At 43.2% G+C, this 16,129-nt stretch overlaps 1 pseudogene; it reads left to right on the top strand.

The window, feature by feature from the left end:
* Positions 1 to 8,914: 8,914 nt before the first annotated feature.
* The window catches only part of LOC106585040 (synaptic vesicle glycoprotein 2C-like), a 30,836-nt pseudogene continuing 23,621 nt past the window's right edge, over positions 8,915 to 16,129 (top strand).

Below are 16,129 nucleotides of genomic sequence, written 5' to 3'. Positions count from 1 at the left end.
TGCAGTGAGAAGGCTGCTATGGCACTGTCATACACAATGATACTTGTGGCATTCTTTGAATTAGATGCATGAGGAAAAACACTTTGTAATGCCATGTGTGTCGGTGTCATTGAGATTAAACTGACAAAGCATCTAGGCTATTCTGCCAAGGAGGAACAGTAGTGCCAAAAGGGTGCTTGACAACTGATCCCCTAAGTGGCAAAGCATAGGTTACTCTGGCTGAGGAGGAAGTGTGTATTTCAGGTCACTATAACATATGGTCCAGAAAGCTAGTCGATAAGACATGATAAAGTATGCAATGAAACCACATAGATCAGTTTTCAATGAACAGTTGCCAACAGTTAATCAAATGGCTACTTGGACTATTTGCATTGACCCCCCCCTTTTTCTCTCTTGCACTGGCTCTATGCAAACTGGACACACACACACACACGCACATGCATATTGACGCCACACACATTCACACAAACTCAGATTCAGAGGGGTTGGGTTAAATGTGGAAGACATATTTCGATTGAATGCATTCAGTTGTGTAACTGACTAGGCATCCACTTTCCCCCTTTTCACACTCTTCACATACGCTGCTGCTACTCTGTTTATGATCTATCTTGATTGCCTATTTACTTTTATCCCTACCTGCATGTACAGTGAGGGAAAAAAGTATTTGATCCCCTGCTGATTTTGTACCTTTGCCCACTGACAAAGAAATGATCAGTCTATAATTTTAATGGTAGGTTTATTTGAACAGTGAGAGAGAGAATAACCACAAAAAAATCCAGACGAACGCATGTCAAAAATGTTATAAAATGATTTGCATTTTAATGAGGGAAATAAGTATTTGACCCCTCTGCAAAACATGACTTAGTACTTGGTGGCAAAACCCTTGTCACAGAGGTCAGACGTTTCTTGTAGTTGGCCACCAGGTTTGCACACATCTCAGGAGGGATTTTGTCCCACTCCTCTTTGCAGATCTTCTCCAAGTTATTAAGGTTTCGAGGCTGACGTTTGGCAACTCGAACCTTCAGCTCCCTCCACAGATTTTCTATGGGATTAAGGTCTGGAGACTGGCTAGGCCACTCCAGGACCTTAATGTGCTTCTTCTTGAGCCACTCCTTTGTTGCCTTGGCCGTGTGTTTTGGGTCATTGTCATGCTGGAATACCCATCCACGACCCATTTTCAATGCCCTGGCTGAGGGAAGGAGGTTCTCACCCTAGATTTGATGGTACATGGCCCCGTCCATCGTCTCTTTGATGTGGTGAAGTTTTCCAGTCCCCTTTGCAGAAAAACACCCCTAAAGCATAATGTTACCACCTCCATGTTTGACGGTGGGGATGGTGTTCTTGAGGTCATAGGCAGCATTCCTCCTCCTCCAAACACGGCGAGTTGAGTTGATGCCAAATAGCTCCATTTTGGTCTCATCTGACCACAACACTTTCACCCAGTTGTCCTTTGAATCATTCAGATGTTCAATGGCAAACTTCAGATGGGCATGTATATGTGCTTTCTTGAGCAGGGGGACCTTGCGGGTGCTGCAGGATTTCAGTCCTTCACGGCGTAGTGTGTTACCAATTGTTTTCTTGGTGACTATGGTCCCAGCTGCCTTGAGATCATTGACAAGATCCTCCCGTGTAGTTCTGGGCTGATTCCTCACCGTTCTCATGATCATTGCAACTCCACGAGGTGAGATCTTGCATGGAGCCCCAGGCCGAGGGAAATTGACAGTTCTTTTGTGTTTCTTCCATTTGCGAATAATCGCACCAACTGTTGTCACCTTCTCACCAAGCTGCTTGGCGATGGTCTTGTAGCCTATTCCAGCCTTGTGTCGGTCTACAATCTTGTCCCTGACATCCTTGGAGAGCTCTTTGGTCTTGGCCATGGTGGAGAGTTTGGAATCTGATTGATTGATTGCTTCTGTGGACAGGTGTCTTTTATACAGGTAACAAACTGAGATTAGGAGCACTCCCTTTAAGAGTGTGCTCCTAATCTCAGCTCGTTACCTGTATAAAAGACACCTGGGAGCCAGAAATCTTTCTGATTGAGAGGGGGTCAAATACTTAATTCCCTCATTAAAATGCAAATCAATTTATAGCATTTTTGACATTCGTTCTTCTAGATTTGTTTGTTGTTATTCTGTCTCTCACTGTTCAAATAAACCTACCATTAAAATTATAGACTGATCATTTCTTTGTCAGTGCGCAAACATTCATAATCAGCAGGGGATCAAATACTTTTTTCCCTCACTGTACATATAAACTCAATTACCTTAACTACCTTGTATCCCTGCACATTGACTCAGTATCGGTACTTCTTGTACATAGCCTCGTTATTGTTATATTATTGTGTTACTATTTCCTTTTTATTATTGAGCAAATTTTTCTTAATTTTTAAGTCTGCATTGTTGGGAAAGGGTTTGTAAGTAAGCACTTTACGGTAAAGTCTACACCTGTTGCATTCGGCGCAAATACGATTTCATTTCATTATTTTGCATCTTGTTCTGATGACTGACAGAATTCAGTAGCTTCACAGAGATGACCTATTTCCATTTTACAGATGTCTCTTTGAAGATGATTTTGTCACCAGATCTTGCTGTAGCAGCTTCCCTGCCCTTTATGATGGCATTAGTGAGCAACTGCTAATTTGGTATGCTTTTCTGCAGTGGTAAGATATAACAAAACAAGGCATGGGTACATGATAAAATAATCCTTACATTGTGTGTGTGTGACAGGAATGAACTAAAGAAAGGAAACCGTCACAAGAGACATAATGTCACAATGACAAGTGAAATGAAGCCGGAAATGCACCTCCACCCCCAATCCGAGACTGTATACCCTGTTTCCAACAGACAATGTGGTCCAGGGATTGGACTACAGCCACACGAAGACACTCAAGTCATCATCGGATACGATGGACTACTAGTAAGCAAGTGTGTGTGGGTGGGTCAAACAATATCACTATTATTCACTGTTCCTATGGTACACATTCATTTCTACAAATGGAATAGCTGATATATTGTCCCTTCTAGAAATCAATGGTAATTGCTGTGTTTTGATCCTTACAGGCATACAAGAGAAAGAGTTAGCGCAGAAGATAATGCTTACCACAGGCAGTTGCAGTGCCCTTTCTCAAAACACTCATTCTTGTAGTGTGGAAAGAGGTTATAAACTACAGTTGATAGGGGTGAGATTAAACTGTGTATTACTGTGTATTACTAGATCCCATTTGTAAATGCCACCTTTGTTTGAGATAGAGGAAATGCACCTGGGCCTGTGTTGAAATGGGATGCAGCTCACATCCTTTTCTAACCTGTAAGAGGTTCCATCTGTTCCAGGACAATAATCACAATCCATTTGACTTTCCTCCCCCTGGTATTTTAGTTCAGGTACGTAAGACTATTCAGGACCTTGAAATGGTAGACAGTAGAGAAATTGGAGAATAATGTCTGGGGCTAAAACTGATTGAAAAAATTATTATTCAGGTTTTGGCTGACGTTTGATTGTTTAATTCTGTACGTTGACAAAAAAAAACATACCTTTGTTTATGCCTTAGGCAGATAAAATAATCAATGTGGATAGAATGAGCTGGAGAAGACTTCTCAGAACAGAGTGACATAGAGAAGATGGCATATGCTCCCAAATGAGCGATGGGCCTAAGTAAGTAAGTTTGTTTATACCTTTCGCCTACCTGATGCATGTACGTATCTGTACAATGTACAGCATTTAGGTCCTATAATTACATTTGTTATACTACTGTAATAAACTGTAAAGTAACCTAACTTTCTACAAAATTGCTGCTGCTGCCTACAATTGATTTTCTGCAGACTCCTGACAACAACTACAATGTGCTATCTTCAATCATAATGATATCAACCGATTTTCAATGGTGATAATAGTCACGGGGGCGCTTTTCTTAGCTGCCTGCTGTTTTCAGCTTAGTTTTGATTACATGTTGGCGATATTGGACATCCCCCCCAGGCTACAGTCATCTATCACATCACGACGACAATAACACCAGTGTCCTTTTGCATTCATGATGCTCCTCTCCCATACAATCACTGGGGTTGGCTTCTTGGTCTTGTGCCTGTAAATATGGCAACGCTGTCTCTGTTCATATAATGTAAGTATACACTCTCTGGCAATTGTGTAAGAGAGGGATAAAGGTCAGCTGACCAATAACAAAGGTAGGAGATGAAATGGGAGAGGGGGGAGCTAAGTCAGTTACCTCTCCCACTAGGCAAAAACTATTATCATCAATGTCTAAATTGCTGTCTGGACAAAGATAAGGCACTTTATGACTAGACTCTTGCACTAGTCCACCCCCACTATAACTGTTGATTTGCAGATAATGGCTGCTAATGTGCAGCTCTGTATCTATGTGTATGGGCATTTTTTGCCAAAGTAGGATTCTTTGAAATATGAATAAATATGTGATAAGATGGTGTGTGTGTGTGTGCGTGTGGCCAATGGCCATGTGCGTCAGAGCGTGTGTGTGTGTGTGTGTGAGGGTCATTCTGCTCTCCCGTACATTAAGCTAAGTGCTCCTTGGCTCTCCAGCAGTAGTAAATGAAGTCTTATGGCCTGAGGAGGTTTTGTCTTCCAGCTCTGAATGAAAAGCAGAGACTGTCCCCAGCCTCAGGTCACCGCTCCTGTGAATCATCAAAATCAGAGGACAAAGAGAGAAGCCTCTCTTTTGTGTGTTAGTGAGTGCGTCCGTGCCAGTATGTATGCATCTGTGTGTATAAATGCCTTTCTGCGTTTGAGTCTTTTCTGTGATGGTATTTAATGCACGTACAGTATATAGCCTGTGCCAGCTCTCTACATTTCTTGTCATTCCAACAACAACAAAAGAAGAAAATATATCAACATAATAACACCAGTTCCTGGCAGTATCACCATTCCATTGCTACCATCTTCACCTCTGCATTTATCTCAAACTGCTGGAATCCATTTTAAATGCAATTCCTTTGATAATCATATCTTACAGTGGCTTAAATCTCATATACAACAAGAGGTAAACCCCACAGAGGAATATAAAATGGGATGTTTTGTGCAGATCATCATCTCTCTGCAATGGATCTTGTTCCTCTGTGGTACTGCTGCAACGGTTTGCGGTCTTTAAGGATGTGAGTACTGTATGGCTGAGTGTCCTGTCCTGCATCAGTCCCTCACTTTACTCTCTGACCATCTCTCTCCACAGCTTGTGGATTTGAGAAGCGCTAGGATTTGACATAACAAGCCCAGCACTCACTGTCTCACACTTCATCTGAAGAGCCTACTTATCTCTGGTTATGTAATTATATAACATTATTATATAATCGTTGTGTGATATTCTGTCATATGTAAGAATTAGAATCTGTGTGTACTCTATTGTATGTATAGAAATAAATACAATAAACTCTTAGCTACTTTTGAAGTGTCTCTTTTCATGACTCTGGACTGATTGCGGTCTCTTTCATCACTGAAAATATTATGTATAGTCAACTTTTTTATTCATATTCAATGCTGAAAGGGAAACACCTTACAAAACTGTGAACATTGATCACTATGCCCTCAATGTTATTGTTCTGAGAAGAAGGTGCAATGACCTGGGAGTGGTGATAGACCAGGATGATACTTTGAAACACTGACTAAATTAATAACATTCATTCAATGTTCAGGTTGCATGCCACTATTCTGCAGGTGCAACCTGCAATATCTCAATTGGAATTCTGTGTTGGCGTTTAGTGAAAGCAAATCCCATGCTTCTCACTGAATGCCAACACAGAATTTTAATTCTCCATTATGCTGATTTAATACATTTGAATGATCTTCTAACTGTCTTAGATTATAAAAAGCCTGATCTATGGTTAAGAATGGAGTTACTCCAAGAATGGACCAGACAGAACGCTTCACTGAGACGCAAAAGAAAATGGAGGTAACCTACTAAGGCAAGGCTTAATTAGGTAGGAAAGTATACATATACACTGAGTATACCAAACATTAGGAACAATAATGAGTTGCACCCAGAACAGCCTCAATTTGCCAGGGCATGGACTCTACATGGTGTCGAAAGCGTTCCACAGGGATGCTGGCCCATGTTGACTCCAATGCTTCCCATGTGTCATGTCGGCTGGATCTCCTTTGGGTGGTGGACCATTCTTGATTCACACAGGAAACTGTTGAGTGTGAAAACCCCAGCAGCGTTGCAGTTCTTGACACAATCCGGTGAGCCTACTACCATACCCCGTTCAATGGCACTTAAATATTTTGTCTTGCCCATTCACTCTCTGAATGGCACACATACACAATCCATGTCTCAAGGCTTAAAAATCCTTCTTTAACCTGTGTCCTCCACTTCATCTTCACTGATTGAAGTGGATTTAACAAGTGACATCAATAAGGGATCATAGCTTTCACCTGGATTCACCTGGTCAATCTATGTTTTGTATACTCAGTGTATATATATTTTTACTTGGATCAACTTGATGAATGCATGCTTGTAACTAAGCAAGCACAAAACAGTGTTACTTGTAATGTATTTAGTGGAAGTTAAGATTTTAAGGACTGTATCTCATGATTCAGACATTTTATTGAGAGAAAAGTGTGTTGGGGCCTAATTCACAGAATTATCTGAAGACTGCCTGCAATAGAAAGGTAATCAATAATGCATGTATCCAGTGTGTCATATCCACCAACAGGTATGTAGCCTAGCCTACCAGTGTTGGACGTACCAGTACAATTTTGGACCTGCAGTAAACTGTCAAGGTAAGTAGATTATTCTTCATTCTATAGTAGACTAGTAGCATGTATACATGTATTATGCTGGAGTTAAGGTGTTCCTCACCCACACAATCTAAATGAGCACATATCAGTGCATTTAAACCAGCAATGCCCCTGAAAATGTACACACACGGTAATAGTGGGATTGTTATGGCGCAAATTCAGCACTGAAATAATTTCAGGACCGTGGACAGCAGCCATTCCCAGAGAATGGCTTTCAGGGCCATGGACAGCGCCGAATGAAAACCTGTTGTCGCCTTGTTGGCCTTATGTGGTTATAAACAATTTACACATAGCCTAACGCACCACTGCTTTTTAACGGAATAAGCTAGCCTACTTTGTTTTCAACATTATACCAGCCATGGTCTACATATGTTTTCAAAGATTTAAGAAAGATAATTACTCATTTTTGTCAAGGGAACTTGAAAACATTGCAGTAGGGTAAATTGTGTTTTCTTTAGCTTACACTTCACGCTGTTGGAGACTGGCGGGAATTATAATTTGGCACAATGGTTTGCAACAGGTCGAGCTGTTGGAATTTGGAACGATGCCGGATAGAACAAAGCTGACTCCATAAAACACAAATGAGCAAGATACTGCAACATAAACACAAGGCTATACTACCTAAACGTTTCAGCAAATACAATCTGTTTACAGCACCATTTATTTGCCTTTCAAATGGATGCCATTCATCTTTGGCCTGTCATCGGAAAGATATGACATTTTTAAAATGCATTTGTAGAATAGCATGAGTTCTTAAATCTGTAGAAAATGTGTTTGCTTAGAGTCATCTAAGAACTGTCTGTTAAAAAGTCCTGCTCTGGAAATCAAAACCTCGCATCATATCGCATATAGGCAGCGCTTGACTTGGGATGAAAGAAGTGCACGAGCTGTGTTTTTCCAAGTCGGTCCATTAGACTATGTTAACCGAAATTCACAAATAATGCTATAGAGACTTCTGATTATTCACTATTAATAGTTCATACACATTTTCCATGACTTCTCCATGACTTTTAACCAAATGTTCATGACTATTATTATAGCCTACATGAAAAAGTAAGCATTATTGACGCTGGAAGGCTGCTGTGTCTGATCCCATGAAGGCCTACCCTCTCCTGCTATTGTGCCCTTTTTGGGGGGCACTTAACCCCCCACAAAGTAAAACTGCACATGTTGTTCATCTGGAGAGCTCCTGGGTGTGCAGGCTTGGCTTTTTGAGCCAGCCCTGAAACACCCAAGTCTGCCTATCAAGGTCCTGTTGAGCATCTGACGTTTAAGCTACAATGTGGTTAGACCAGGGCTTGAACAAAAGCCTGCACACCCAGTAGCTATCCTGGAGGATGGTTGCCACCCTTGATGTAAAATATTTCAACATTACAACCAAATACTTTATAAAATGATTAACTCATTCAATGAATCAGGGATCAGATGGATAAGGTTGGCTACTTCAAAGCAAGGTATCTAACTAGACATGTTTATATATAAGGCTCAAATATTCATGTTTCAGGGGAGATCAATGCACAGGAAGTTATTTGTCAATTAGGCTATTCTTAGAAATGTTTTACCGTTATTGCAATTACATGCCTACTGTTTAATAGAGGGGAATCCTAGCTTTCCAACGGTGCACATTTATTTAGGCTATCTACCGTCCCGGTGGAAAGACAACTACATTAATGCTGAGCTTTAGCTATAGTTAAATAGCGAGATAACTGCTACAAGTTATGTTTTGAATTGGCTATCTAGTTAGTCTGTTCGTCTGTCATTATATTATACTTGCTGCTGAAATGTCGCTCTCTCTTCCGGCATCCGCCCACTCGCACTGGCACACACGCAGCACACACATACACGCACTGAAGGGTCCGATAATGGTTGATATGTAGAATTGTAAGTGATTGATAATATTAAAAAGTATGTCTTCATGAATTACATTAACAAAAATTATTACAATAATTTCCAGGACTTTCCATGACCATACAACCTCTAATTTGACATGTTGGAACAGCGCATCATGCGCATTCAGGTTGGCGCATTTTTAATGTGCACAATCTCAAACATTCTACTGTCACACACAGATTCACAGACTAGCGGCAAATAAACTTGAACAAAGTGGGATCAGGAAATTAATCCCTACTCCCTATTGCTATTCAATGCAGATCCGGTACGCAATTCCCCCAAAAAATAGAAGTGCCGGTACGGCGCTCCGGACAGCTCTGGCCCAAGTCAAACACTACAGTCCGTCGCAGTGTTTCACGTCATGCTCCATCTAACTACATTGTTCCATTTCACGGAATTGCCGGCATCACTCAATTGAAATACAATTATTGATTGCACTCTCTCCTAGCTCTCCCCGTCCCTCCTACTTCTCTCTCTCTCTTTTCTTTCCTGAAGTACTGCAGGGAGAGAACAGCATCGAAAAAAACACCGGCAGACAGCAACTACCTCAGTTCTACAGTGGGACACCAGCAAATTTACATTCACAAGACACAAGCAACTCGCCTGGTGCAATGGCTAACAACCAGCGCAATCCACTTTTCCTCGCTCCTTAATCAACGGTAAGCGCTTTAATTTCTTGAGGTAAAACTGAGATTTGTATTTTTCAAAAAGCCTAGCCTACAGTGTTTCCTTTATTGTTTCATATAGACTTTCTGGGAATGCAGAATCATTTTCACTATAGGCTAAGTGCAAAGTAGGCTAATGTAGCAAAATACACTTTGATATTGAAAGTTCCATTGCGTAATTCTAGACTGCAGTGCAACTGTGTGGAGGATGTTGGCAGGGATCCCCACTTTATTAATAATAAAAAGCTACTGCTGAATCTCATTCATAGCCTACGTCTGAAGTTGACCAGCTTTTTCAGTGTTTATACTTGGCTTTTCTTTGGGCTATGCATAGTCCGTGCAATAAATGTGCTTCGAACCATCCAGATACACCACTTGGGAGTATATATAGGCTTCATTTGGGACACTAGCCTATATTGTAGGTTAACGTATAAGAGAAAGTTTGGTTTTAGTCATGTAACATTGTGGCTACCCCTTTACAGACCCACCAAGTAAAGTCATGATGTCCATGATATCTGTTCTTCATTACATTTTATTTCAATTGAAGTCGATAGTTGTCACAGTCTGAAATCTCTGCATGTCTGACAGGAGCTCTCCGCTGCGGTGAATGAGTAGGCTATTACATGACCGTTTACCCCGAGCGCTTATAGCACTCTGCATTACCGCCAAAAAGAGCGCGAGGCTGCGGGTACAGTAGCGTGCTGGGTACTGAGTCATCCGTGGACTGCACCTCAGAAAATGCAACGATAGGCAGGCAACCAAAGAGCATGGCCAGTGAACCGGAAATCTGCATCAAAGTCCTTTGTAGGAGCGATATAGGTAGGCTTGCTTGGCAACATTTAAAGGGTAGGGAGCATACACCTAACCACATGTAACTAATGGATTTGCATTAGTATTAAGCATCAAAATTCCCAATGCAAAGTTACACCTCACTTTTTACATTAAAAAAGTTATCAGAATTCATGTCAGGGTGTGATGTAATATGGAGGCCCTGGGAAGCAAGCCTATTCCCTATAATGTAGAATCCAACAGAAATAACTTCAAAAGTATAATTTAAAATTAAGCCAAAACGTTTAGAATCATGACTACTGGTTTCAATTTAATTTTCAGCCAACTTACAAGCAAATACTTTATGAATTTATTGTTACAAATCAGCTTGCAAGGTTGCTAGCCAACTAGCCTGCTAATGTTAGCCCTACTAGCCTGCTAACATTAGCCCTACCAGCCTGCTAACATTACTTTAGCACTGCATTAGTCAGCCAGTTACTATCAACACCTAGCTTACAGCTACATTGAAGTAAACCAATGTTTTGGAAATAAATAATTCAATCTTACCATTTATCAAATAATGTTACCAGTATTTAAAGTTATCTTAGTCGGCAAGCCAGACAGCTAAATTTAGTTATTTTAGCCTGCCAGCTAGCCTATACAGATAACTACCCTAGCTTACCAATGTTGACCATCACCACGGTCAACATAGCTAAGTAGTAAGCCAGAGAACAACTTGTCTAGTACAGGTAGGAACCCACAAAACACACACAAATACGCCACCAGATATAACGTAGAGAGAGCGGAGAAATACAGATTGACGGCTGAGTTAGCTACCAAAGAAGAGTCAGAGAGAGGCCTTCAGAGGGAGAGGTCGTTTCACCGGCCGAGGGAGAGTCAGCGAATCCAATAGCGATATAGTGAGGTAAATCCACATTGAATTTACCCGGTTTATCTCCATCACTGCTGACACTTGCGGTGTACCGGCAGGTCGGTAGGAAACAGAGGTTGCAGGGTTCACATTCACACATGGCACAGCACCTGGTTTCATTCAGTCTCATTCCGAATCCTGCCTTCCACTGGTTAAACTAAGCCATCGAAGTCCTCCAGAGTGAAGTGAGCACTGTACACAGTAGATGTGCGCACGGTTCCCTTACTCCAATCTGCTCGCTTCAACCGGACAAACCAGTCCCACTTCAAAGCTAGCTTCTTATTTTTGGGCCATAAATGAGTCGTAACCCCATCCTTGTGGGTATTACTGCACTATGTGGGTATTACTGCACTAGCTACGGATGACAGAAAACAAATACAACACTCACTCGCTAGCTCATCTACTGCTAAGTGCACAGAACAAGAGGTGATGCAGTTTTTCGCATGCATTTACAGTGCATTCAGAAAGTATTCAGACCCCTTGACTTTTTCCACATTTTGTTACGTTACAGACTTATTCTAAAATGTATCAATTGCTCAGTTTGGCCTGGCGGCCAGCTCTAGGAAGAGTCTTGGTAGTTCCAAACTTCTTCCATTTAAGAATGATGGAGGCCTCTGTGTTCTTGGAGACCTTTAATGGTGCAGAATTTATTTGGTACCCTTCCCTAGATCTGTGCCTCGACACAATAATGTCTCGGAGCTCTACGGACAATTCCTTCAACCTCAGGGCTTGGTTTTTGCTCTGACATGAACTGTCAACTGTGGGACCTTATATAGACAGGTGTGTGCCTTTCCAAATCATGTCCAATCAATTTTATTTACTACAGGCGGACTCCAATCAAGTTGTAGAAACATCTCAAGGATAATCAATGGAAACAGGATGCACCTGAGCTCAATTTCGAGTCTCATAGCACTGGGTCTGAATACTTATGTAAATAAGCCATGGCTTTCAGATTCAGGAAAAAGCTGGAAGATCTCCAACCAGTTAACCAATCAATCACCGATCAATCCCAAATCGTATAGTTTTGTCACTCAAATCTAAACCCAAATCGTTTTCTCCCAGGTGGACCATACTCTCTAGCAACCCCTGTCAACTCAAAGCTACATCATTGAGAGAGGTAGTTAATTGACACTGGTCCAATGACAATGCAGTAAAAGTGGAGGCCTCCAAATAGACCCTGTGAGTCAGCCATGCAAGTAACCCTGTCTAAGCACTAAGCAAATTAACAATTTACAGATACATCATTTGTATATCTGGGATGATTGAACCTGGTAATGTAATTATTTGGCATCATACAGTAATGTTATTCAGCCACGACCTCTGAACTTCGCATTCTATCTCCAGTTAACATTTGAACCACATCATTTTCTGCAAAAATGTCCTGCATAAATTCTTTAATCTCTTCACATATACATGTGTGTCTCCATTTTCACAATTTTCTCTCTTTGTGTAATTTGTGGTGGTACAAAGAAGTCCCTTTCCTAACCGGTGTCAGGCTGGTGAATCACTGCCAAAGACTATAGTGTAAAAGCCGCATCCAGCAGCGAGTGGCGTGCTCGCCGTCTTCTCTGTTCGAGCTCTCTGTGTTTCCTAGCTCTGCAGTGAGGGGCTGGCATGGCTGGGTGACCATATGTCCACCGCTCAGATCAAACAGGAACCAGTGTGTGTCCACTGGGAACCAAGGGACAACACCTACAGTACACTGTTTGGATCCTCCCTCCCTCCCTGACTCAAATGTGACTCTGTTAACTATTATGTGACATAGTAATAGTAAACGGGAACTAGGTGATATTGTAATACAAATCCCAAAGATGAACAGGGTGCAGTTATCTGATATCCATTATGTCCTGCATCTGTGAAATCTGCCGGATGTGTGTATACTACCTTGGCTTGAACTGTGAATGCTCTATATGCGATCCTCCTTTTTTGTTGTAGGTCACAACATAGTGTGTGTAGAGTGCATATATAAGTGCCATTCATTTTGACCAGCACCATCACGTGACGTCACAACACCATTAGTTCCATTCAATGCAGTGGTGGCTGAGGGAAGCTATCTATTATTATAAGCATGGGGTGAATTCCTACTGTATGTCTTATCTCCACTGAGCACGAGATTCATTGAAGTCAACAATAATATTTATAATTCTGGTTCTTACAGAGAAAAAAGGTATTGCCAACCTGCAAAAGTTGACTTCAAGCCATTCGCCATCATCAATATATCCTTGTGAAGGTTGACTCTGCACTACAGAGCACTATTGAAGCAGGTTTCCTCCAGGTCTAATCTGTATACCCACATGACTAGTTTGCCTTAGCTCTCGTCCATTCCTCTCTCACTTTCTTTACTCTCCTTTAATCTCTCTCACTCATCCCCCTCTTCTCTCCCTTCAACCCTCTCTCTTTCTTTCCTGCCATCCCCTCTCCTCTTTCATCTCAACTCTTTCCCCCTCTCCCTCTCCCCATCTCACCTCCATATCGCTCCCCTCATCCTCCTGTCTCCATACCACTCCCTTTTCCTATCCCTCTTTATACATCTCTCTTTTCTATGTATTCCACCATTCTGCTCTCTCTCTCTCTCTCTCTCTCTCTCTCTCTCTCTCTCTCTCTCTCTCTCTCTCTCTCTCTCTCTCTCTCTCTCTCTCTCTCTCTCTCTCTCTCTCTCTCTCTCTCTCTCTCTCTCTCTGTCTCTCTCTCTCTCTCTCTCTCTCTCTCTCTCTCTCTCTCTCTCTCTCTCTCTCTCCACTCTCAGTAATGGCATCAGTGTCTGATGAAATCTCCTAACTGAAGACATCCCAATCCCAGGCTCCGTCTTACAGATGAGGTCATGCACTCTCCGTTTTGATGCTGATGGAACAAACCAACTGCCAAACTGTCCATCCATGCTTGTCTTTCAAAGGGGAGGACATCCACAAGTCAAACATGACTAAGATGGAATATATTAATCATTTCTGTTTAAATAGATTGCTTCCCCTACATTGCTATTGTATCCACCATAGGATTTTATGATCTCATGAAAATAAAGGAAGTGTTCACTGCCTTCAGTCGGTGTGGATCAGGAAACCTGTAAACTTCTCCTGCAAGCGTTTGTTTTTCATTCTAACCTCCTGCTTGTAAAAGTAAAATGGCCTTGTGTCAGGTGATCTGTGTCATGAATTCAGGCCAATTTGAGAAAGCAATATATTGTGATATAAACTAACTGTGGGGCACCAAGACCCATTTGCAAGCAACACCACTGAAGACACAAATGGCCAACACGATATATTCAATGTAAAACCAATGTTGCTAGCTAGTAGCTATATCTCTTCCAGTCTTGACTCAGATGGAATGGAGTGCAGGAATTCCTGACTCAGTGATATACTCAACTAATCATGATCCTAAGGGATCTATAGCTCTTAGCATTGTTGATCTCAGCCAACCCCAAAGTAGTTTTTTCCCTGTTAACCCCTCTGTATGCCAGTCCACACTCTCCCGTGACAGTGGTACCCTGCTAGGGAAATCTCTGGGCGTTGATTGCCTTGTCAGGCCTGGTGCAGGAAGACATCACAGTGTGAACTGAAATGGGTTTGGTAGGAATGGAGGAGATGGAGAATGGATGGGGGTGGGGATATAGAATGGATGGGGTGGGGATGGAGAATGGATGGGGTGGAGATGGAGAATGGATGGGGTGGAGATGGAGAATGGATGGGGTGGGGATGGAGAATGGATGGGGGTGGAGATGGAGAATGGATGGGGTGGGGATGGAGAATGGATGGGGTGGGGATGGAGAATGGATGGGGTGGGGATGGAGAATGGATGGGGTGGAGATGGAGAATGGATGGGGTGGGGATGGAGAATGGATGGGGTGGGGTGGGGATGGAGAATGGATGGGGGTGGGGATGGAGAATGGATGGGGGTGGAGATGGAGAATGGATGGGGTGGGGATGGAGAATGGATGGGGTGGGGATGGAGAATGGATGGGGGTGAGGATGGAGAATGGATGGGGGTGGAGATGGAGAATGGATGGGGTGGAGATGGAGAATGGATGGGGGTGGGGATGGAGAATGGATGGGGGGTGGGGATGGAGAATGGATGGGGGTGGGGATGGAGAATGGATGGGGTGGGGATGGAGAATGGATGGGGGGTGGGGATGGAGAATGGATGGGGGTGGAGATGGAGAATGGATGGGGGGTGGGGATGGAGAATGGATGGGGGTGGGGATGGAGAATGGATGGGGGGTGGGGATGGAGAATGGATGGGGGTGGGGATGGAGAATGGATGGGGGTGGGGATGGAGAATGGATGGGGGGTGGGGATGGAGAATGGATGGGGGGTGGGGATGGAGAATGGATGGGGGTGGGGATGGAGAATGGATGGGGGGTGGGGATGGAGAATGGATGGGGGTGGGGATGGAGAATGGATGGGGGGTGGGGATGGAGAATGGATGGGGGGTGGAGATGGAGAATGGATGGGGGTGGGGATGGAGAATGGATGGGGGGTGGGGATGGAGAATGGATGGGGGGTGGGGATGGAGAATGGATGGGGGTGGAGATGGAGAATGGATGGGGGTGGGGATGGAGAATGGATGGGGGTGGGGATGGAGAATGGATGGGGGGTGGGGATGGAGAATGGATGGGGGGTGGAGATGGAGAATGGATGGGGGGTGGGGATGGAGAATGGATGGGGGGTGGGGATGGAGAATGGATGGGGGGTGGAGATGGAGAATGGATGGGGGTGGGGATGGAGAATGGATGGGGGTGGGGATGGAGAATGGATGGGGGGTGGAGATGGAGAATGGATGGGGGGTGGGGATGGAGAATGGATGGGGGGTGGGGATGGAGAATGGATGGGGGGTGGGGATGGAGAATGGATGGGGGGTGGGGATGGGGCGTTACAACCAAGTAGAGACGTATGTTTTTGGTTGATCATTTTGTTTGTTAAAACATCCTTTTTCAATCAGTACACACATTTTGCACACTCGGTAGGAAGGTACATAGGGCCTAGTTTGGTGAAATGCCTTACCTACTGTATATAGTTAGGGCAGTTAGGTATGTTTGAAGGAGACTAGGTAGAGGTTTGGAGTGATAACTAGTTAGTTAGTTTGACAGGTGGATACGCCGGGACGGTGGAGGGAGAGGTTGAAT

The sequence above is a fragment of the Salmo salar genome, chromosome ssa24 (assembly GCF_905237065.1).
Source record: "Salmo salar chromosome ssa24, Ssal_v3.1, whole genome shotgun sequence".
Taxonomy (NCBI): domain Eukaryota; kingdom Metazoa; phylum Chordata; class Actinopteri; order Salmoniformes; family Salmonidae; genus Salmo; species Salmo salar.
This window is presented reverse-complemented; position numbering and strand designations above follow the sequence as displayed.